General features: G+C 40.6%; 1 non-coding gene across 1 annotated transcript; it reads right to left on the bottom strand.

The window, feature by feature from the left end:
* Positions 1–5,142: 5,142 nt before the first annotated feature.
* Positions 5,143–5,216, bottom strand: TRNAM-CAU. The gene has a single exon. It is a non-coding gene; the product is annotated as a tRNA-Met (tRNA).
* Positions 5,217–23,203: the final 17,987 nt, after the last annotated feature.

Below are 23,203 nucleotides of genomic sequence, written 5' to 3'. Positions count from 1 at the left end.
TATTTGGACGTAAGGGGAATGTTTCTCATCTGTTTAAAAATCTCAAAATGCAGTAAGAAAGAAGAGTTTATACCACAGTTTTGCCACAAAAAAAGAAGTCTTGTTCTAGCTGACGTACTTATTTCCTGAAATATAGCCAGTCCTCATACTAAACTATCTGGTTCGCCAAAGCCCAGTCTCAATCTTTCAAAAAATCTTTAGTAGTCAATGTTCTAGTGAAAACTTCACTTACATCCTAAAATGTTGTCATTTTCTCTTTCGCATCCATCACAATTTCCCATTACCTCCCCCTTGCTTGTGTGCACAATTTCAAGTCAAATGGGCATTTTGGGTTGTCTAGATTGTGTGATGAAGGCCTTATGGGATAAACATTTATCCCTCAAAAGTCTAACAAATGAATTGCTTTGACAGACTGTTTGAAATGGCACTCCAAAGAATGTATAATAGTGGATGATATATTTTGCTCCAGTTTGCTGCCTGCATGAGAGAGCACTGGAAATGGAACCAACAGAGTCGTGTGTGTAGGTAGGTGGTGGTGACAGAAGAGATAGAAAGGTAGCAAAAAAAAATCCCCAATTTTTTCATGTTTTTTCATGTAATTTAAATAACAATTCAAGTTACAGCTTTAGGGGATAGTCAGAATTCATTATACAGCCTATAATTTGTGAAAAATACTAAATGTGTCTCAGACTGAATTATGGGGTTTATCCAAGACCAAGGAAGTTAATGAAAGGACAAACGGGGGTCTTTTAGCCGATTGGCAAAAAACTTCAGAGCTTTCATAGACTTCAAACAAGCCATTTTAAGAACAACAACAACAACAATAAAAAAGCAAGAGATTTCAAATTCTGTACAGAGGATAAAGTAAGTAATACCATCTAATCCCTGAACAAGATCCTCCAGTTACAGGAAATAAAAAGTAATTTTCATGACATTTTTTAAAAAGCTTGTCAAGACCATAGTTATATGCCCTTCAGAGCCTGGCTAGTACTCCCACATTAGCTGCCACATCTGGATGTATCAACACACTCAACATTAGCACAAAGTCTTTTCACAATGTAAACATCTTAATTGCCCCCCAAACCCATTCTCCTGCATAAACATGACAAAAACAGAATTTTTACCTCTTTAGCAAAGATTAGTTAGGAATGCCAAAAGCCCACTACATCTCTACAGTGTGGAAGTGTACTCACAGCTTTATCTTGCTATCTATCACTCTAGGTAACACCTACAAATACTTTCTATCTAAAAGGAACAGCAACAGTGATCCCCAGGGTATTTCTGACTCTTCTCTTTGTATTAAGTCAAATATGTTGTTGGGAGACCCTCTTCAGAATGAGAGGCCAATGGTGCATGCTCTGCAACTGCCAACTGGCATAAGAATTCTTTCATTCATTACAAAATGCAAAAGACTAATTTTTGTCCTTTCTTCCTCCCTGTGGCATTCAAAATGTGGGAACCACAATGACTTCATAGAATCATAGAATTGTTCAGGTTGGAAAAGACCCTGACAATGACTTCCTTCACCTGAGCAAAGAATGGACACAAGTTTGGGACCTCTCATTAGGACCGTCACTTGTTTGGGAGGCATAGGGTGGGTAGGAATCTTCCCATGTTCATCTTGTTATTAAATACCCATCAGGGTTTTTTTTCTTTGTGGAATTGGAAGTTATGGATTTTTTCTTTCATTTTATGTTGCATTTGTAATAATCCCCCACATCATTCATCATCCAGCACAGGACTCAAGTTCATAAAATAAAGAAGTAAATAATAACAATTAATCTGTCCAGTGTTACTTAATAATAGCATGAACTACTCCTGGGAGCCAGGAATAATCACCACTAAGTGTATTATACAGCAGCTGAGGAAAACCTGATTTATAAACCCAACTGACATGCTGCAATCTAATGGGAACTGCATCATGTTGTGGAAAGCTGTAGTAATTTTGAAATTACCTCTCTTGATATGCTGGAAGATAGCCTGTGCTTTACCAGGAGCTACATCTACACTTCTCTCTAGGTCACCATCAAGAGGTGCCCCTCAGCCTTGGCTGATGCTCCTACTGCTTCACACATGCCCTCCACATGAAGTGTCTTTGGGGATGTCAGCTTCTCTATTAGATTTGACCTGCTACCATTTTGGTGCACAGGAACTGTATCTGCCACAGACTGCCTCATAACTATCACTTTCTTTGATCCAGACCTATAGAAAAGGGCATCCTTTGGCATCCCATCTAACATGGCATGAGAACACCCACATTGAACCACTCCAGGTTGCTCAAACCAGTTCTGGATCCTTGCAGTAAAAATGCTGCTCTGTCCTTACTCTGTGACAGGAGGAAACCTTTTCTCTAGAGCAAGATTGTCATTCAAAGTCTGCCAGAAAGGGAATAACGTCGCTTGCACATTAGCCATGCTTACACCCTTAGATGACATGACATTAGATGCTCCCCCTCCACCTTTGCCTTCCCCTCTCACTGATTTTATCTCTCATCCTTCCATTAAGGCCCTGTTCTCTCCACAGCTCCTGTTGTGGACAAGAGTCTGAAGCTGCAGTCTCCTCTGTGCTAGGTGACAGTTTGGGTTCTTTGGCCAGCCGACTGTCCCTGTGTGTTCCACTGCTGTCACTGGTAGCAGCTTCTTTACATCACAGTCACTTTGCCTTGGCATCTTGTTCAACTATCTTTAAACAGGCTGGGAATTCTCCTACATGGGGTGTCACTCCACCCCTGCGAGGGCAGTCCATACAGGTGAAGATGTGGAGCTGCACATGCATGATCATCCACATTTTCTTTACTATCTTTTGGCATATTTCTGTATCAGAACACACTTTCTCTGGAGACAGCCTATAGATCTGCCAGGGAAACATCAGTGTGTGTGTGTGTGTGTGTGTCTGCTCAGACAGATCCTTCCCATCCAGAATACTTGTGAGCACATACATAGAGCTCCTGGAGACCAGCAGAGGTTAGAGCTTGCTGTACTTTTGGAGTCATATGTATACAGAGACATGCTAGCCTGTTCACCTTGTCTACTGTCTTTTAGCTGAGTCTGGGCTAAAAGCAGTGTTTTGAGTAGCAGCAGTCTCCTACAAGCTTCCGAGCAGAGGAATCACGTTAATCTCCTCAAACAGCAGCCTGTTGGCTGGCCTAGGCCATCTGTGCTTCTGTCTGACTCACCTTTCACAGTAAGTAGTGTCTTGACAGCGTGTGGCTTGGCCTCCTGGTTAGAAGAGGTAATGTATAGTTATTGACTGAACCGTAGCCTCTCTGTAGAGGGTGCCCAGAATATGGGTGTCCATATAGTATTGGCTGGCCATAAGGAGTGTTTGGGCATGTTTTAACAGTATGTTTGTAATCTTGTAGGCTCATCAAGGTGCAAATCAGTGCATCATTTTTACAGCCATGGATATGCAGGCAATATGTCATCCTTCCAGAGGGATCAGGTCTTCAGTGGAACAGCTGGCATCTTTCCTGGCTGCTGAGAGTCAGTATGTGACAATACATGAATGGTACAAAACCTGCAGCTTCTGAAGAGCCACAAAATACAATTTGGCATCATGTCCTGGTAAGGTGGACTGCAAAATCTAGCAGCATCTGTCTGGGAGTTCCTTGCCAGAAAGCCAGGCCAAGCACACTCAGGGTGAACATGACAGCTGAGCTCTTGAACAGACATTTGGAGGGTACTCCTGTGGTTAACCAGCATGAGCAGTTGGCAAACTTGAGGTTGTTCCTACGAAATAACGTGAAAGCTCTCCTTTTTGACGGTGGTATTATGAAGAATTAATAAAGCATTACAATGCAATTTTTTAATGACTAAAAATAGGTAAGCATAGTTCTCAGCTTATAGAGACAGAATATACAGAAAGACAATGCAGTCATTGCAATGTGACTCATCTGCAGTAATAAGGAAAAGAATAGCATACTTTTCAGACAATCCATCCTAATTGCTGCTATTCTCAAACAAGACCAAACTTGCTTAGGTTTAATTCATGAAGGAGGAAATTTCTTGCTTTCTGCTGCATCATCAGGAAAAGAGATTTTTGAGATCTGTCAGCCTGAAATGGACAACGATATCTTTCACTGTGGCTGTTTTGCAAAGGTCTTATTGCCTTTCATCTAAGTAACTTTTGGTTCTTCCTTCATTTGTTTCCTGTTAATGGTGCTTTTTGCCCAAGTTCCAAGTAATTTTTTCTCCACGTATGCTGCACATTTGTGTGTGTCCTGAAGTCCAAGGTAAGATAGCAGTATATGGTATACTGGTAGAAAGCTAGAAGACCTAATTTCCTTTCCTACTTCTGCCAGTAACCAGCTATATGACCCAAAACATCAGCTTCCAAATTCCTTCCCATATTCTTTAATGGAAAGTTTACAATATTGGACATAGTGTTTTTTCTTTCTCTAGCATTTGGAAGTACTTTACATGCTACTAACATAATACAATTTGGAATAAGGTTAGAGGTTGCCTGCCCTCAGCATCCTCCTTTATTCCATGCTAATCAAGAGACATCATATAAATTCAAATCTCTCTTTTCTCCATGTAATTTCTTTCTATCAGAATATGAGTTTTATATGTCTATTGATATTACCTATCATTTATCAATTGCTCCCTCTTGTAGGGATCTGCTAATATTATGAATAGTAAATATAATTTTTTTTTACATAACACACACAAAATCGAGAGTCTGCTGGCTGAGGATCCATATTGCATACAAATATGTAAATAACTGGGTCTCAGAAATGTAACCGCTCATTCCCATTAAGTGATCCACCCTGTTCCACAGCAGAAGAGATGTTTTGCAGTACTTGTCTGTCTGACAAGCCAGCAAACCAAGCAGCAACTGAAGTATTGAAGTCACTACATACTGTATTTGGGGCTATAGTACCTGCTGCTGTGTTTATAAATGGACACTTCCTATAGAGGTGGCACCCAGTTGCAAGTGCCACAACAGGAGTTCCCAGCCTTGTCGTTCCCATCACATGCATGTGTCCAGTAATGAATACCTGCTATGACTTTTTGTATTCCAGGCTTGTTATCATAGAATCATAGAATGGTCCACGCTGGAAGGGACCTTAGAGATCATTTTAATTCAACCTCCCTGTCATGGGCAGGGACGCCACCTCTCGATTAGATCAGGCAACACATGCGGACCAAACGGGAATCGAACCCGCGATCTCGGTGTTATGAGCACCGCGCTCAACCCACTGAGCTAACTGGCCCACTATCTCAGTCTATATGAGAGAACTTGTCAAATTTCAAAGACAAAAAAACACGCCACGACTGTAACACTTGCTGGAAGCATAACAGTGTGTCTCATTAGAAGGTAGGATAAACCAGATAGCTAGAACGACAGGGCAGGAGATTGTGTTGCTCTGTGCCTGCTGAATCAACTCCTCCTAAAGTCACATCCAATTGCTAGCATCATCCCCTGTCATCCTAAGTAAGAGAAAAATGGGTTAATTCTGCCAATGTTGTTGTCTCAGAAGGTTTATTAGTTCCTCTTCTGCAGCTATAAGACTCTAAGATTTTACTTCAGCCTCACCTAATGGATCAAAACATCAGGTATATACCTGCTTTTAACCAAAACAGGTGATATGAGTAATTTAAACTAAACTGAAAAAAAAGCCATTTACATGTTTGCTTTCTTTCTCCCTTCAAAATGCCTTTACATTTAGATTTTTTTAATCACTATGTAAATCTTTAACTTGTATACTTAACCCCTTTGGTGCTTTACTCTTCCATGAGTAATATTTATTCACAGAAGATTTGGCAAAAATTACCAAAGGTCTTTTATGTACAGCTTCATCCCATTGCATGAGACATCAACTTTAATAAAGTAAGTCTGGTAAGAGATTAGATATGAAAACCTTGAGTATTGAGGTGAATCCCCATGAGTATAGAAAACACAATTTTTCACTTACAGTCAAAGTTACTGAAAGGAGTCTATGTCCTGTAACAAGAATATATTGAGCAGAGCAATATTTCTCTACATCTCCATTTCTTGTACATACTGGCATATAATCAGTAACTTATACACTGCTAATTTATATATATTACTTTATATATAAAGACATAAAGTAAACTAGAGATTGTGATTATACTAAAGAACTTTGATTCTGTTCTTTATGCTTTTTTTAAAAAAAAAAAGAAAAATTAAATCAGATCCGTATTTTTTCCAAGATGTGTTATGTTGGCAAACTGCATGGGAAACTTCCAGTTTATTTTTGTGATGAATAACCTGTATGAAAATTTATCTCATAGACACAATCTGTACATTTTACTGCTCAAGTAAGAAGAAAAAAACTCAGAATGACCTTTGAGTATCATATCTTCTTTTCAAGTCAGATTGATAGCTTCACTCTCCTGTGTCTTCTTCTCAGAAATGCATAAAAGCCTGGGATAAAATCTCCAGTGTGTAATGCATAGCTAATTTTATTTTTTTTACTCCAAACCCTAGCAATTCAAAGCGAAGTAAACACCAGCAGGCTGCATTCACTTATACTATGCATGTTGATGCTAATTGCAGTTCCCTAAGCATTTTACGTTGTTTGCACAAAATAGCAGTGCTCTGCCTTCAAACAGTCGGTTCAGTGACAGCTGGAATGAGTTTATCTCATACTGCTTAGTGTCAGGTGCATTCTTACAGCTTTCCTGTCTCCTTTCGAGGGCTAATTAAGGCATTCTTCTCTCTTGTTTAATATTTACATTTAAACAGCTGCATCTCATTTGGATATAATGCAAAGATGGCACCTGGCTTTCTTTCCCTGAGTTAATTCTGGGAGCTTTTTTTTCCTCTCCCTCCCTTCACCAAAGATCCAAAGTGGTTATTTTTGTGCTTATGTGGGGAAATGAACCAAAGCGGCTGTAAATGAAAGAGCTGCTATTCATTCACAAACAGGGTGCATCTTCCCAGGATCCTCCACAGCTTATCTCCTTAGGATACCCAGGATGAGAGCAGAATGCAAAGCAGAGTCCTTGAGGCTTCCGTCGGGCTGCGTTCTTTATAGGGCCCTGGTGTCTTCAGGGTCTTGTTCATTGTTCCAGTCATTTCACATTTTGGGTTGTTCATTTGTTTGTTTACTCCCACATGAACAAAGAGTTTACACACAAAAAAAAAAAAAAGAAAAAGAAAAAATGCCTAAATGTTATGGCACTAGGAGCACATGGCAGATGTACACATAGCAATACCATAAAATCTCGCACATGTTACCAGGAAGACATGCAGAGGTGCAGCCCACTCTGCCTTCAGAAATCCACAGAAGCCCAAGTTTGCCAAGGAGAACATCTGTGTACAAAGACAGGGGCAGGACTGCAGCTCAGCCTTAAGGCACTGAGCATTTGGCCAGATTCAGTGGCACCTTTCATGACAATCTTGGTGCTTTGCCAAGGAGCTTCACAGGTAGATGTTGATGACAGGGGAGGTGTGGAGGCTCAGTGCTATTCCTGAAGATTATTTCTCTCCCTTCCAGGAAGGGATCAGCCTGCAGTTTGGTCCCTCTCCATTTTGTCCCAGGTCTATCTCTGCCCTTCATCCTTGCCCTGGAGGAACCAAAAATGAAGTCCCTTTTCCATCCTTTTCCCATTCCCACACTTATCATCTTGATCCTCCCTCCTGCTTCATCAACTCTAATTCTCTCCCCATTTGATGGCTCCTTTTCCTAGCCTAACACCTTCCACTCCATGGCTTCACTTTGCCAGTCCAGACTTTCCTTTCTCTCTTCATCCCTCTGCCAACTTACAGGCTGCTTGCACATGTATGCGCTTCTTAACCACACCTCATTCTCTTCTAATTTCAGTCAAATAATGTCTCCTTTCTTGCTTGGCAAGGATCAGTTTGGAGAGTTTTGAGAATCTCAGCACAGGGACTCAGGCAGGACTGGATCTGTAACAATGAAAACTGAAGGAAAAAAGAAAGAAGTCTTGCCTGAACAACACTCAGGATAGGACTGTACATGGGATAGGACTTTTCAGAAGACTTAATTGTGGAGCTATAGCAAGTCTCAGTGTGTGTAAATTGCATTTTTTCCCCAAAGGCTTGTAACTGGGCAGGTTTTCAAAAACAACAAATGGCACATCTGGTCTGGAGGCCAGACCCCTCAAATTCAAATTTCAAGTCTGTATATGGAATTATGGGACACTAGAGCCTTTAAAGAGGAAGAGCATCAAGGGAGCATTCATCTGATTACATATGAATGTCTTTATCTGAGCTTGCAGTCTTTATCCAAATATTGAAAGTATTATAGAGAGATACACACTTCTAAGATGGGCTACTAAAATAGTGCAAGCACTTATTATAATTCTGGCCCAGGAGGATTATCTCACATACAAACCTCTAGGGTACTGATGTCTAAAATTAGGAGAAATTGATATCAACATTCTACTTCCTTTCCAACCTCCTACCCAAAACCACCCAATGGATATTTACTGAATTATTCTATGCAGAGTAATGTGAGCCCTGAATATATAACATTACCAAAGGATTGCATATGGAAGAAGCTAGGCAATTCCAGGAATACAAGCTTTTTCATACTACACGGAATTTTATTGTTCATCCTTTCACCTGAAAAACATCAACCTTTTATGTTACAGCAGAAGTACATACTCTCTGAGGAGCAAGACTGCACTGTCTTCAGTTCAGTCTGTTGGTTCTCATGAGCCATTGTGCATATTCAGGTTTGCCATTTCCTCAATTATATGAATGATATAACTATAGGGGAACTATCATCTACCTTCTTCATTATGTAAAAACTGAAGCTTTTTAAACAGTCTGTCCTTGCACAAAGACTTATGACCAACTTGGACAGTATCTCAAAGTTTAGAACAAGGAGTTGGTGTCATTGTCAGCTTTTATCATGAGAAAAAAACGAAGAATAAATGAAGTGGTTATCATTTTTCTCCAGTTTTAATGGATTTTTTTTCACTGGAAGAGTTGGTTTCTTCAGAACCTTAACTTGCCTTGGGAACATAATAATTTTAACAAACAAGTATCAAAAGGCAGTCTTTAAATCTCTCAGTTTAATTCAAGTGATGTTAAAGTACTTCATGGAGAGTAACCGAATAATTTCATTGAATTTGAGTAATTGCATTCCATAAATGTTTCTCTGATAACGTAAAAGCATTTTACTTGGGTTTGTAAATTTTGTTCCACTTCAACTTTTGAATTACAGTTTTCATATTGTGGTTGTGCTTTACACTTTCCTCTATCCAGATTGGCTGACATCTTTCACTGTAAATCTCTATTTTTCTTATTAATAATGGATCTTGACCAGTTCTCTCTTTCAGAAACAGTTCAACCTGCATTAAGCTGAAACTGAGGGAAATAATACATGATTCAATCCATATTAAAAAGTCGTAGTGACATTTTCTTTGAGTAGTAGTAAAGCTATTCCATGGGGCAAGAGCTGATACTGTAATGAAAATTTAACAAAAAAAAAAAGAACTTTTGAAAACTGTCTTACACACTAAAAGATATATTCTTGAATTTATTTCAGCTCCTGACGCTGTCTGAACCCTGTATCTTCTCTTCACACAGCAAAGTGCATTCCTCTCACCAGGCATGGGGCACAATGGATGTCAGTGCCATCATCACAGAGCAGCTGAGCATATGCAGTACCAGAAAGGGATAGCGCTGGGCTTCGGAGGTATCTTGTCTTCTCTGTGACCTTCTTTCAGGTATGCAGTTTATACAGAGGAAGAAGCAGGGTTTTTGAATAGAGAACAACAAAATCAAGATGGTGAAACAGGAAACAAGCAGAAGGATAATCAGGTTTTAAGAGAAGCAGTGACTTGGACTTTGTTAGGAAATTACTATCAGGAGTTATAGGGAAGGAAATCAGAGAAAGAGGAAGGAATATTAAATATCAAATATGCAAACTCAGACTAAAACCAGTGGAGTGATCCTACAGCTAACAGTTGATGAAAGTAACAGGGCATGTGTGGTAGTGGGGAGGTAGGGCTAAAATCTCTGGCAGTTCATCCTTTCTGATAAAATACATGGGCGAATGGTCAGAAAGCACCAAAGAGGATAATTAAAGCCACAGGAGAAACAAGGGACCAGATGAAGAGGGTATGGTTGAGGAAGACAATTATAGGGCTGGGGCTATCTGAAAGGAAGAAGATACTAAGGTCCGTGATAACACTGACAGAGCACCCTGAGAGGAAGATAAAGGTTGCTTGGGCCAGGAGACCTATGCTGGAATTAGGAGTTTCTGTGGAGTTATATTGGTGGCCTGTAAGCATGATAAGAATATGTGGAGGCAAGTCCCTTACCTGAAGTCACATGCTGAGTTCTCGTTGTCCTGCAGCAAAAATGACACAAGAGAGAAAGGATGATTCCAGCAAAAATGATTTTCAGGAACAGAAGAAAAACGTAAAATAAATGTGACTGTATATTCCACTGTAAGATAAAGAGAAGATAAATAAGAAGGTGCAAAATAGAGACATGGAAACTAATGAAGAGCAATCAGGTGGTAAATTAAACACTCCTGTGTACGTTCCCCATTACTTTGTTTTAACAGGGAGACATCTGGGGAAACAGAAATGCAGCAGATGTAAAACTAGTTAAAGGAAATATGTTTTTCCTGCCTGGCCTAAAGAACATCTTCTCATGAGGCAGCAACACAGCCAGGAGCTCAGCATGACTCAGAAAGGGATTGAACATTTGCATGGATGAGACTATGCAAAGTTACAGGCTTATAAACTGTGAACAAACCTAAAAATTTGGAAAGGATGGAAGCCCCCTGCCTCAGGATATTTACCAGCTTTTAAAGGAAACAGTGAGAAAGAAGTTTCTTCCTCAGGAACAGCTTGTGAGATTTCCAGGCTCCTATAACTCAAGGCACTGTTATCACATAACAACATGAAATTACTCCTCTCCTTTTCCTGGCTGACTATATTTATAGCCAATAATTATACATACTTTTTGCATGCTGTCCCAGAAAGGCACATTTCTGTTCATGTTTGAACAATTGTCATAATGTGCTGGTCACTGACAACCCTTGTCTAGATGGATGTTTATAGGGTCTAGAGGACTTTAAACTAGGCTCAAAGGGGGAAAGGGATAAAACCAGGCTCACTAGAAATAAGCTTAAGGACAGCCTTCAGTCTGTCATCCCCCTTGAGTTGGATAATGGTGTCATAGGTGACAAACCCAAGACTGCTAGGAATAGAACTCAGGGAGACGTACTGGTGTTGGAGGCAATGTCTGTACCACAGCTCAAGTACATATATGCCAATGCCTGTAGCATGGGAAATAAACAGGAGGAATTAGAAGCCAGGGAAACCATGATATAATTGCCATCACAGAAATGTGGGGGGATGATTCACATAGTTGGAGAGCCACAATGAATGGCTACAGGCTCTTTAGAAGAGATAGGCAAGGAAAGAGAGGTGGTGGGGTAGCGTTATATTTTAAGGAGTGCATTGACTTCCTAGAATTCAATGTTAGGCACACCAAGGTGGAGCGTTTATGGATAAGGATAAAGAGGAAGGCCAATGAGGCTGATATCCTAGTGGGAGTCTGCTATAGACCACCTGATCAGGATAAAGACATTGACGAGACATTCTTTCAACAACTTAGAGATGTTTAGTGTTCACTAGCCCTGGTTCTCATGAGAGACTTCAATTTACCGGATGTCTGCTGGGAGTACAACACAGAAGAGAGAGGGCAGTCCAGGAGGTTTCTAGAGTGTGTGGACGACAACTCACTGTTGCAGCTGGTAAGTGAGCCTACCAGGTGTAGTGCCCTGCTAGACCTACTGTTTATGAACAGGGAAGGGCTGGTGGAAGATGTGGTGGTCAGAGGTAGCCTTGGCCACAGTGATCATGATATGACAGAATTTTCAATACACAGTGAAGTTAGGAGAGTCGTCAGCAAAACCTCTACCTTGGAGTTCCGGAGGGCTGACTTTGGACTATTCAGAATGCTGGCTCAGAGAATCTCTTGGGAATCAGTCCTCAAAAACAAAGAGGCCCAGAAAGGCTGGGCTTACTTAAAGAATGAAATTACGAAGGCACAGGAGCAAGCTGTGTCTATGTGCCGTAAAACGAGCCATCGGGGAAGAGGAATGACATAGTTGAGCAGGGAGCTTTCACAAGAATTCAGGGGAAAAAAGAGCGTATCAACTCTGGAAAAAGAGGCAGATGAATCAAGAAGCATTTAAGGATATTGTAAAGTCATACAGAAAAATAATTGGAGAAGCAAAAGCTCAGTTAGAACTTAATATGGCCATCTCTGTAAAGGATAACAAAAAGTGCTTTTATAAATACATTAATAACAAAAGGAGAGTCAGAGAAAATCTCTGTTCCTTATTGGATGAGAGGGGGAACATAGTAACAGAAGATAAAGGCTGAAGTACTTAATAACTTCTTTGCCTCGGTCTTTAACAAGAAGACTGGCTGTCCTCAGGGCAACTGGGCTCATGAGTTTGTAGACAGGGATGGGGAACACAATATCCCTCCTGTAATCCAGGAGGAAGTAGTTAGTGACCTGCTGTGCCACTTAGATCCCAACAAGTCCATGAAGTTGAGAAATTTGACGAGGCCTTTTACAAGCAGCTGTCAATAGCCTCTCAATCACAGGCCCTGGTTCTCATTGGGGATTTTAACTACCCAGATATTTGCTGAAAGGCCTGCACAGCCATCCATCCACAGTCCAGGAGGTGCCTCCAGTGCATTGATGATAATTTCTTGATGCAACTGATGAATGAGACGACCAGGAGAGGAGCGGTTGTGTTCACCAACAAGGAAGGTCTGGTTGAAGCAGTGAAGGTTGAGGGCAATCTTGGCTTCAGTGACCATAAGATGGTAGAGTTCAGGATCCTGTGTGGTAGGAACAGAATGTCAAGCAGGATTGCAAGTCTGGACTTCAGCAGCACCAACTTTGGCCTTTTCAAGCAATTGCTAGGAGAAACCCCATGGGACAGGGAAATGGAAGGTAAAGGGGCCCAATAGAGTTGATCAGTATTCAAGGACCACTTCTTCCAGGCTCAGGATCAGGGCATCCCAACAGGTAGGAAACCAAGAAAGGGATCCAGGAGACCTGCATGGTTAACCAGGGATCTGCTGGGCAGGCTCAGGTGACAGGGGAGGGTATATAAATTGTAGAAGGAAGGACTGGCCAGTTGGGTGGAGGATAGGACTGCTGGCAGAGAATGTAGGGAGGCAATTAGAAAAGCTAAGGCCTCCTTGGAATTAAACCTTGCGAGGGAGGTCAAGGACAACAGAAAGGGCTTCTTCAAACACACTGCTGACAGCATAAACAGTAATATTTATATACCTCAGAGATCCAAACTTGGTTCAGTTAGATCAATTTTTTCACCTTGTGGAAAAAGAGAGAAGGTAAGATCATATCATTCTACACATCCTTAACAGCTGATAAAATAGCACAAAAGAAAACTAGTAACCATTCTCAGCTTGCCTTATTTCAGGCAGTACACATAGTTTCGTATGTAATTTAATATGGGAATGTATTCTAATGGCACGTACAGCCCTGGTTGAGGAGGACTGGGTTAGGGATCAATCTGAACACTTGAACATCCATAAATCCATGGGCCCTGATGGGATGAACCCTCAGGTGCTGAGGGAGCTGACAAAAGTCATTGCTTGGCCACTCTCCATCATCTTTTGTAAGTCATGGAGAACAGGTGAGGTGCCTGAAGACTGGAGGAAAGCAAATGTCACTCCAATCTATAAGAAGGGCAGGAAAGATGACCCAGGTAACTACAGACCGTTCAGCCTCACCTTCATCCCTGGAAAAGTGATGGAACATCTTATCCTTGGGGCTGTCTCTAGGCATATCAAGGATAAGAAGGTTATTAGGAGCAGTCATCCTGGCTTTGCCAAGGGGAAGTCATTTTTGACCAACGTGATAGCCTTTTATGAAGACATAACCAGGTGGATGGATGGTGGCCATGCAGTGGATGTGGTCTATCTGGATATCAACAAGGCATTTGACACTGTCTCCCACAGCATCTTCACAGGTAAATTGAGGAAGTGTGGTCTGGATGATCAAGTAGTGACGTGGGTCGCTAATTGGTTGAAGGGAAGAAATCAGAGAGTTTTAGTCAATGGGGCAGAGTCTCGCTGGAGGCCTGTGTCTAGTGGGATCCCTCAGGGGTCAGTGCTGGGGCCAGTGCTGTTGAGTCCCAGGCTGGACTTGATGATCTCAGCAGTCTTTTCCAGCCTCAATAATTCTGTGATTCTGTGATGACCCCTGGTGACTCCTGCTAGAGATGGGCCTTAAACATATGATTCAAACCTGGCTTGTAGCCAGAGTTAGAACTGCTATTGTTAGCACTCTGGAATAGGTGTTAATCATGCTTTAGTTCAAAATCTAATCTGTCTCACACTTAAATTAGGATTGGAGACCTCATGCTGGGGGCAGACTGTTACACAGCCGTCTACTCTGGTGGTGCCTCTGCCTTACTCTGGGAAAGCTTCACACTGCTGCACACAGCATGTTGGCCTATCTTGTTATCCATGTGACAACTTACAGTGAAATTCACAGTAGGAATTGGTATTTGAGAACTGCCACAAGAAAATATTATTGTAGATGCCCCAGTCTTTTCAAGCATGAACTTTCAGGGGCTCAGATTCAGGAAAGAACTAAATAATGTGAGGTCTAGGAACTGTACATGCTTAATACTTTATTAAATCAATGTCTTTCATTCCAGCTCTCCCACTTCCATTTCTAGTTGCAGCGTACAAACCGTAATGAAAGATGAATATTCCTTTCACCTGAAAACAAGCCAGCCAGTGTTTCAGAATAATATATCAGCTTCTCAGTATGTTCCAGTAGACGGTTTTCTGTTGAGTTAGAGACAGTACATTCCACCCAAGTCCTAGAGGGATGCCTACATTAGGGTTTCAGTTTAGAGAAAGAGTGAGATTTGAAGAAAATTTCCTGTTATCTCTATTTGCTGTGCTTTGATTTGCCCTAGAGTGGTCTCAGAGTACTCGACCTGGATTCCTTCTGGATGAAACTAAACTGGAAGATGAACTCCTGGGCGTGTTCTTAACGCACTCCAGCTGTAAAGGGCACTCAGGTCATTAGACCTAATATAAAAACTCTGAAATATGTATATTGTGGATGTCAGGCCCTAAAAGATCAACTGTTACTTCTATAGAACTTATTTTTCCATGTTACTTTATAATATAGGCATAGCAAAGACAAGCATAATATAGACAAGCATAAGAGAAATGACTACATAAAAACTATTGCCCTGTTGCTTTTTCAGATGTGAAATTTCTAGGAGCTCAGGCAAAATTACCACATCCTGATGGGCTATTTTTCTTCACAGGTACCAAGGCATTTATCAACATGATATCTAATCACTTTAAAAGAGGAAAAAATAAGAGTCCTCTAAAAATGTAGGCACTATTTTAAGTATCTAGTTCTTCTTTTTCCTTTCCTCCCCTCCTTTTTGAAAAAAACAAAACCCCACAACTTGAAAAGACTTGTACTTATGATTGCTATCAGCACTCCTTTAGCAGGTAGTTACATGCCTAACTGCTAAATAGGATCCTTAAGTTTGGTACAGTGCTTGAGGGATCCAAAACATTATGTGACTGCTAAGTATTATTAAGCCAAAGAGAAGGCAGATTAATGAGGAAGGCATTCTGCCTTTTAGCTCTGTGATAGAAGGGACTGTATTAGCTTTTCATATAATAAACCATCTAGGAAAATACCAGTTTTGTGAACATTACAAGCTCCTGCTAATTTGTTTGCATAATACCACTGGAACCAAACCACCTTGTGATCATGAAATGGTTGAATTCATGATCCTTAGGAAAATAAGGAGGATACATAGCAAGCTCACTAGCTTGGACTTCAGGACAGAAGACTTTGAACTCTTCAAGGACCTTCTTAGTAGGGTACTGTGGGATAAAGCCTTGCAGGGGAGAGGGACTCAAGAAAGATGGTTAGTATTCAAGGATTGCCTTCTCTAAGCTCAGAAGCAATGCAACCCGACCAAGAGGAGGGTGGGCAAGAATGCCAGGAGGTGTGCATGGATGAACAGGGAGCTCCTGAACAATATTAGTTGCAAAAAGAAAGCCTACGGAGGGTGAAAATAGGGACAGATAACATGGGAATAATAAAAAGAAGTTGTCCAAGCAGCCAGGGATCAGGATAGGAAAGATAAGGCCCAGGTAGAATTAAATCTGGCTAGGGACATCAAGGGTAACAAACAAAGTTTTTATAAGTACGTTAGTGACAAAAGGAAGAACAGGGAAAATGTGGGCCCTGTCCAGAAGGAAACTGGGGACCTGGTCACACAGGATATGGAGAAGGCTGAGGTAGTCGATGACTTTTTTGTGTTTGTCTTCAATGGGAATTAACGACACTAACCAAGCTGCAGAAGGTAAAAATTGACTGGAAAAGGGGAAATATAACTCCCATTTTCAAAATGGCAGACCCAGGGAACTACAGGCCAGTCAGTCTCACCTCAGTGTCAAGCAAGATAATGGAGCAGAGCCTCCTGAAGACTCTGCTAGGGTACATGAAAAATGAGGAGGTGGTTGATGGCAAAAAACATGGTTTCACCAAGGGCAAATCCTGCCTGATAGAGTTACAACATTGGTAGATAAGGTAAGAGCAACTGATGGAATCTTCCTGGACTTGTGCAAAGCATTCAACACTCTCCCATGTGACATCCTGGTCTCTAACTTGGAAGGACATGTATTTGATGGATAGACCACTCAGTGGATAAGGAATTGGCTAGATGACCACTCTCAAAGAGCTGTGATCTTTAACAGAGACATGGACAGTGGGATCAAGTACACCCTCAGCAAGTTTGCTGATGACACCAAGCTGTGTGGTGCAGTTGAAATGCTTGAGGGAAGGGATGCCATCCAGAGGGACTTTTGGGAGGCTGGAAAGGATGAAGATCAGCAAGGACAAGTACAAGGTCCTGCACCCAGGTCAGGGAAATCCTAAACAGATACATGCTGAGAGATGACGGAATTGAAATCAGCCCTGCAGAGAAGGCCTTGGGGGTGCTGGTTGATGAAGCCATTAACATGACCTGGCAATATGTGCTGGCAGCCCAAAAAGCCAACCGTGTCCTGGGCTGCTTCAAAAGATGAGTGGCCAGTACATGAAGTTCTACCTGTCTACTCTGCTCTGGTGAGACCTCACCTGCAGTACTGCATCCAGTCCTGGAGCCTTCAACACAAGAAGGACATGGATCTGTTGGAGACGGTCCAGAGGAAGGCCACAAAATTGATCAGAAGGCTGGAGTACCTCTCTTATAAGGACAGGCTGAGGGAGTTTGTTCTATTGGGCCTGTAGAAGAGAAGGCTCCATGGAGACCTTTCAGCGGCCTTCAAGATCCTGAAAGGGGTCTACAGGAAAGTTGGGAAGGGACCTTTTATAGGGACATGTGGTGATAAGACAAAGGGCAATGGTTTTAAAAGCAGGGTGGATTTAGAGCAGACATTAGGAAGAAGTTCTTTATTATGAGGATGATGAGACACTGGAAAAGGTTGCCCAGAAAAATTGCAGATGCCTCATCTCTGGAAGTGTTCAAGGCCAGGCTGGATGATCGTTGAGAAACCTGGTCCAGTGGGACGTGTCCCTGCCCATGGTGAGGAGATTGGAACTAGATGATCTTTAAGGTCATTTCCAACTCAAGTCATTCTATGATTCTATGACCTTATCTGTTCATCTTTAAGTGGTTATTCAGGTTACAATAAGACATTGAGGCAGATGGATAGCATAGTACTTCCTTAGAAACGGAATGGGAAGTACTGCTTCTGCAGAAAATAAAGAGAGCCTCGACTTGGCCTTATTTTGAAGTTGATGACACTTAGGATTTTTATTATCAGTATTGGAGTTTTTCTTAAATTTCTTATTCCTTCATCCTCTGCTTTATTAAAAAAAAATTCAAATATTCATAGTTGCAAATACAGTTAGTTCAGAAGACCTAAAATATAAGGAGCAAACAAAAAATATTCTTTAAAATTTTGTGTTTTCTATGACAATTCGAAGACATTTGGGGCCAATTTGCCTGTGAATAAAGGTTTACTGTCAGATGGCTGTAAGAAAAGCATTTGAATTAGCTTCTTATCTTCTAACTTATCTTTTGATTTCTGGAAATCAAAGCTCTGCTATATCTCAATGCTCAGCTGATTCTCACAGCTTTGCAAAAGTACAGCCAGGTCCTGTCTCAAGTGACAGGTCAGAGCCATGTGGGACTGATTCCCCAGCACTGTTCCATTTTCACTGGCACTGTGGAACCTGGCACAGACTGAAAGTACCAGGATGGATCAGGAACAGATGGACTGCACTACACTTTTAAATTACGGCTATTCTACATTGACTGAAGAACCTTTCGTGGAATATGAATATATATCTAAAATATAAGTCTACATTTACAGACAACTTCATGATATTAAACTGAAGTTAAAAGTTCTCTAGATGTGTCTACAGGTAGAGCTATGTAGAACAATTATTCATGAGTTACCATGTGTGTGAATGTGCTTATTCAGCATGTAATACATTACACAGAGATCTTATTCTTAGGTACCTTTACACTGGTAAGGCTTTCATGAAAACAAGATGAATGTCCCAGTATCTGAAAGGCAGATAATACCAATGCCTAAATTTAATGATGTCTCAATTTCAACTCAGTGCTACTAGACCTGAAAAACAGAACCCAAACAATTTTTCTTTAGAAAGAGCAACAGCAATGCTGTTAATTGAAAGAGAGGGGAGGGAGAGGTTATACTCACATATTTTAAGGCCAGAGAAGTTTTTTTGGACACAGCCGTGCGATAATACAGATCTCAGGATTTTCCAGATATACTCTTGAACTGCTCCTTTGACTTCCAATCTTCTGCTATCCTCACTGCTAAGAATAGATCATAGAATCATAGAATCATAGAATCATCGTGGTTGGAAAAGATCCTCAAGATCATCAAGTCCAATTGAATTGTCTCATTCTGAACTGATCTGATTTCACCCCAATGGGAACTTAGAGTCTGTTATCAAGTTGTCCTTAAAATTTCTCTTGGATAGACTAAATAGGGTGAGTTTATTATGATTCTCACTTAAAGAAAAGCCTCACTGAAATCACACTTGAGTCACTCACGGAGCCCTTGATTGAGTGCATCTCCTTGGAGTTCTTTGCCACAAAATGGACCCTGAGGCTCGCCATGCCTCATTGCTTCCCTACGGAGTAGAATACCAGACCGATACTCCTCTTCAGCTGTACCTTCCCTATGCATGTTAACTCCCTCAGCCATAACATCACACTGACTGCTCTTCAATCAGCTGAGTCTTTTTCCAGACTGCTGCTTTCCACAGCAGTCTCCCACACTGCAAGTACATTCTGTGCTGCTTATAGAGGTGTGATCTAGCACTAAATTGTTACAAGTTTTCTGAACTAATAAAAGTTTCCTAGCAAGGGCTTTTATATCTTCTTCTAGAAGATATAACTCCGTGAATCTTTAATAGGCATTAATTCTGTGATAGAATTTAATTTATTTTTCCTTAAAAAAGTTCAGTATGATCTCCGACCTGAAACTTTTTTATTGTTACTGTAGAAATTAGGCTGAAAGCAGAGAATATGTGGTAATGTCCCTCTAATGCTGCCAAGAAATACATCCTTAAATAAATACAGGTTTTGCTCCAAACATTGCTTTGGGACCTCAGACAGCAATGAGTCAGATTTTCCATATTGCTAACACTGAGGCTGTTCCAGGGGGGCAAGGCTTGGATGCTGCTATCCAGCCTAAAGACTAAGTCATAAACTTTGCATTTTTCAAATTCTGTGCAATACCATTTCCTACAATGGCAGTCCATCAGACAGACCTCCTACCTGCCACAATGCTGGTATAGATTTTGTATCACTATAGATATTCTTTTTCAAGATACTCATTAGATAGCATAGTTTCTAATTTTGCAGGCACAATAAAACTTGCTATTGTGCTCTACACATGGCTTCTTCTGGCAGCTGCTGCTATCAGTTCTTAACAGTCCTGGCATTCAATTAGGCAATGGGAAATAACATTTTCCATTACCCACATTAACACAGCAAGGTATTACAGCAGTAGGAACTTCTTTTTGGCCTTCTGAGTGATAATACAGAAGAAATTTCAGCAATTTTCTTGGGGCATTATTTGAATTGATCTAGTTCTGATTACCAGGATCTGTAAACAGCTTCTCCAAGGGTTTGAGGATCTAATTATTCCCAGAAGAAGCAGTCCTGTAAATCTGAGGTATAATAAGCATGTGTATGGACTAAATATACTTGCAGCTCACAACTCTGTAGGTCCTTCTTATATTGCAGAAAAGCAAACTGAAGCATGAAAGGCATGAGCAGAAAGAACACTTAAGAAATAGGGATATATCTGTCAGAAAAATGTACATTGTGTAGCCCCATGTGTTTCTCTTTAAAACCTAAAGATGTAAGAGGAATTCAAACCCTTGTAAGGAGAGCCAGAACAAGGACACAGGGGCATCTCAGAAGGCTCCAGCAAAGAACAGATGGTTGAAAAAGAGGTTCCAGATTATCTCCTGTTTGACAAAGATTGTTTCATGAAGGCAGCATCTAATGCTATGTGGATGAAAATAAAAGAAGAGTGAGCGTCATTACCACAAGCGACAACCCATTAGCTTTCTCATATGCATGCTCAATCCTTTAATCATTATTCGCATACCACATACATGCATCTCAATGGGAATTCTGTTGAAGTATAAACTGTTAGATTAACTGCTACAAAATCTTGAAAAATTAGAGCAATGGCCTGTGCAGAAATGGTAATGCACAAACAATATCAGTAACATTTGCATTGTTAGCTGAGCCAGAAAAGCTGTAAGCAAGAAAACCATAGGGAAGCCACTTGATCATGTAATTTACTTCCTTAATACATTCACTATTCTGGAATATTTTCTGAGCTACTCTTGCTTGTTACCTGCTAAAAGAAACCCACCCGAAAAGTCCTGGACACAATATCAGGACTGAAAAAGAACAGGTGTTTGAACTTGTCAGGATTTGATTAGGCTGCCAAAATGATTTCTGTTTCATGTTTTAATAGCATGTAACCAATATTGTTTTTGTGGTAGAACTTATATAAACCAGCAGGGCATTTCTGAATTCATTAGGGTACTCTGTAGTGCACAAATGTCTACCATTGCTGACTCACAAACCTGATATCAAACCTTAGGTGTCTGAAATCTGCACCTCTCCAAGGCCTGAAGACATCTGGTAATACTTGAAAAGTGGACAATTGCTTCCCAAACTCCTAACTCTCTGTTGCAAGGTAATAACAGGCTGAAAATTAAGCTGACATCCCATTAACATCCACCTCATTGCATCTTCTAGCCTACTGCTTCCCACATTTGGAGAGTGACACTTGCTCCCATGTCAATAAAACTCCAATTTTTCTAGCAACTTTAAGCTGTACATAACTCGAAAGCCTAACTTAGTGAGCCTACAAAAAGAAAAACAAAACAATGTTTCCATTTTAGGACCTACCCCTCTAGGCTTAAAACAAATTATACCAGTATTAATACTGCTACTAATAATAAATAATTTCCAAAGAGACTAGAATCACACAACATCTATAAAACACCAATAATTAAAGCTGCTGTGAGCCCGCTCTTGGCTGTGCTTTTTTATGCTGGATTACTGTGATCAACAGCAAAGACAACACTGGTTTCCTGAAGCATGTGTATGGAGAATCTAACCATGGCAGGCTATTTCCAAGCATCTGGCATCCCCTTATAATCAGTGAAAGACACTAAATACTTTCAGGAGTAATTGGTAGAATTTAGACAGGTAGTTTAGGCTTGGTGAATCGCCACTCAACAGGTGGCAATTTCTATCTACTGACTATAAGAGGGACCTAGCACAATCAGCTGAGATGTTGACAGACACATTTAAGGCATCTGAAGTTAAGTGAGATGAATCACTCTTTCAGAATGCAGTTTCTTGCCTGCATTATTTGTTCCTCCATGTATAACCTTGCATTTGGCTGTATTGAAATACACTCTTCTGACAGGCCCAACTCTCCAAGCTGTGTGAATCTCAGTGGCAGCCCAACTGAGCTGCTATTATTGTTTATTTAGTTTAACTGGTTCCTGAATCACCATGTATACTGACTATATAGATCCATGCAGAAGAGTACTGGAAACATTCCCATTTGGTGATGACTCCTTATGATTTGCATGAAGATGCAATATTGCTTCTCTAGTCAATCCCAGCCAGGAAGTGAGCTTCCTCCTCTGCTCTGTAACATCAAGAATATAAACACCCTTCTTGGCAGCTGTTTTCATTTGGAGTGTTTCATTAACAAGATTATTATTCAAGGACCTCTCTTTTCAAGAACTTTCATAAGAGATAGCAAAATGGAACCTCTAGGAGTTACTACAGTCCCATCACAATTACAACAACCGCATCACGTCAAAGGCAGTAAGACAAAATAAACTCCCTAGCGTAAGTAACTATTATACTGCTTCTAAAACCTTTTTGTTTTCAAACATGTTCCCTTCTCAGCAATATTTCACAATTTTTGCTACATGAAAGCTGCTATTACTAATCAACGCTTTAAGCCATCATTAATGATGCTTGTATCCTTTTGTTTGCAGTTTGGCTCTGGTCCTACACCCTCAAAAACACTGTGGAATGACCCTTCACTTAGCCCAAACCGATAAAATGTTCATAGTGGCCTTGCAGCCCTGCAGTCAACAGGAACTGAATGCCTGAACATCTGGGTCATACATTTCAGCAATACTAGTCCTCCCCCAAAACGCTACTCAGTGCAAGTAAAGGCTGAAGGTCTGATGTCTTCATAAATTGGTCAATTTTGAGAAGCCTTAGAGTAACCAAGAATTTCATGTTTCCAAGCTGAAACCAAAGTATGTGAATCAGTCCTGAGGTTAAAAAAATCAGGACATATTTCTTCCTAAGATACCAATGAAAATACAATAAAACTTTATTTTACTCAAAATTAAGATGAAAACTTAAGTTTCCTAATGAAATTCTCATATTAACATCAAAACACAAATAACACCAATACTACTGCAACCAAAAAAAAATGTCTGAGTGTTTTCTTTTGCTCCAGAGGGAAACTGTTTACCAAACTGGAAGTAATCTGTTCAGCGGGGGAAGAATACAGGATATTTGCATCTCAGAAGTCACATGTGTAACACTCATATTTATGAGTATGGCCTGTGTAACTGCAGAAACCTTAGTTTTGTTTAT

Source organism: Apaloderma vittatum, unplaced genomic scaffold (assembly GCF_000703405.1).
Source record: "Apaloderma vittatum isolate BGI_N311 unplaced genomic scaffold, ASM70340v1 scaffold9368, whole genome shotgun sequence".
Classification (NCBI taxonomy): domain Eukaryota; kingdom Metazoa; phylum Chordata; class Aves; order Trogoniformes; family Trogonidae; genus Apaloderma; species Apaloderma vittatum.
The sequence above is the reverse complement of the archived record's forward strand: the minus strand, read 5'-3'. Positions and strand labels throughout refer to the sequence as shown.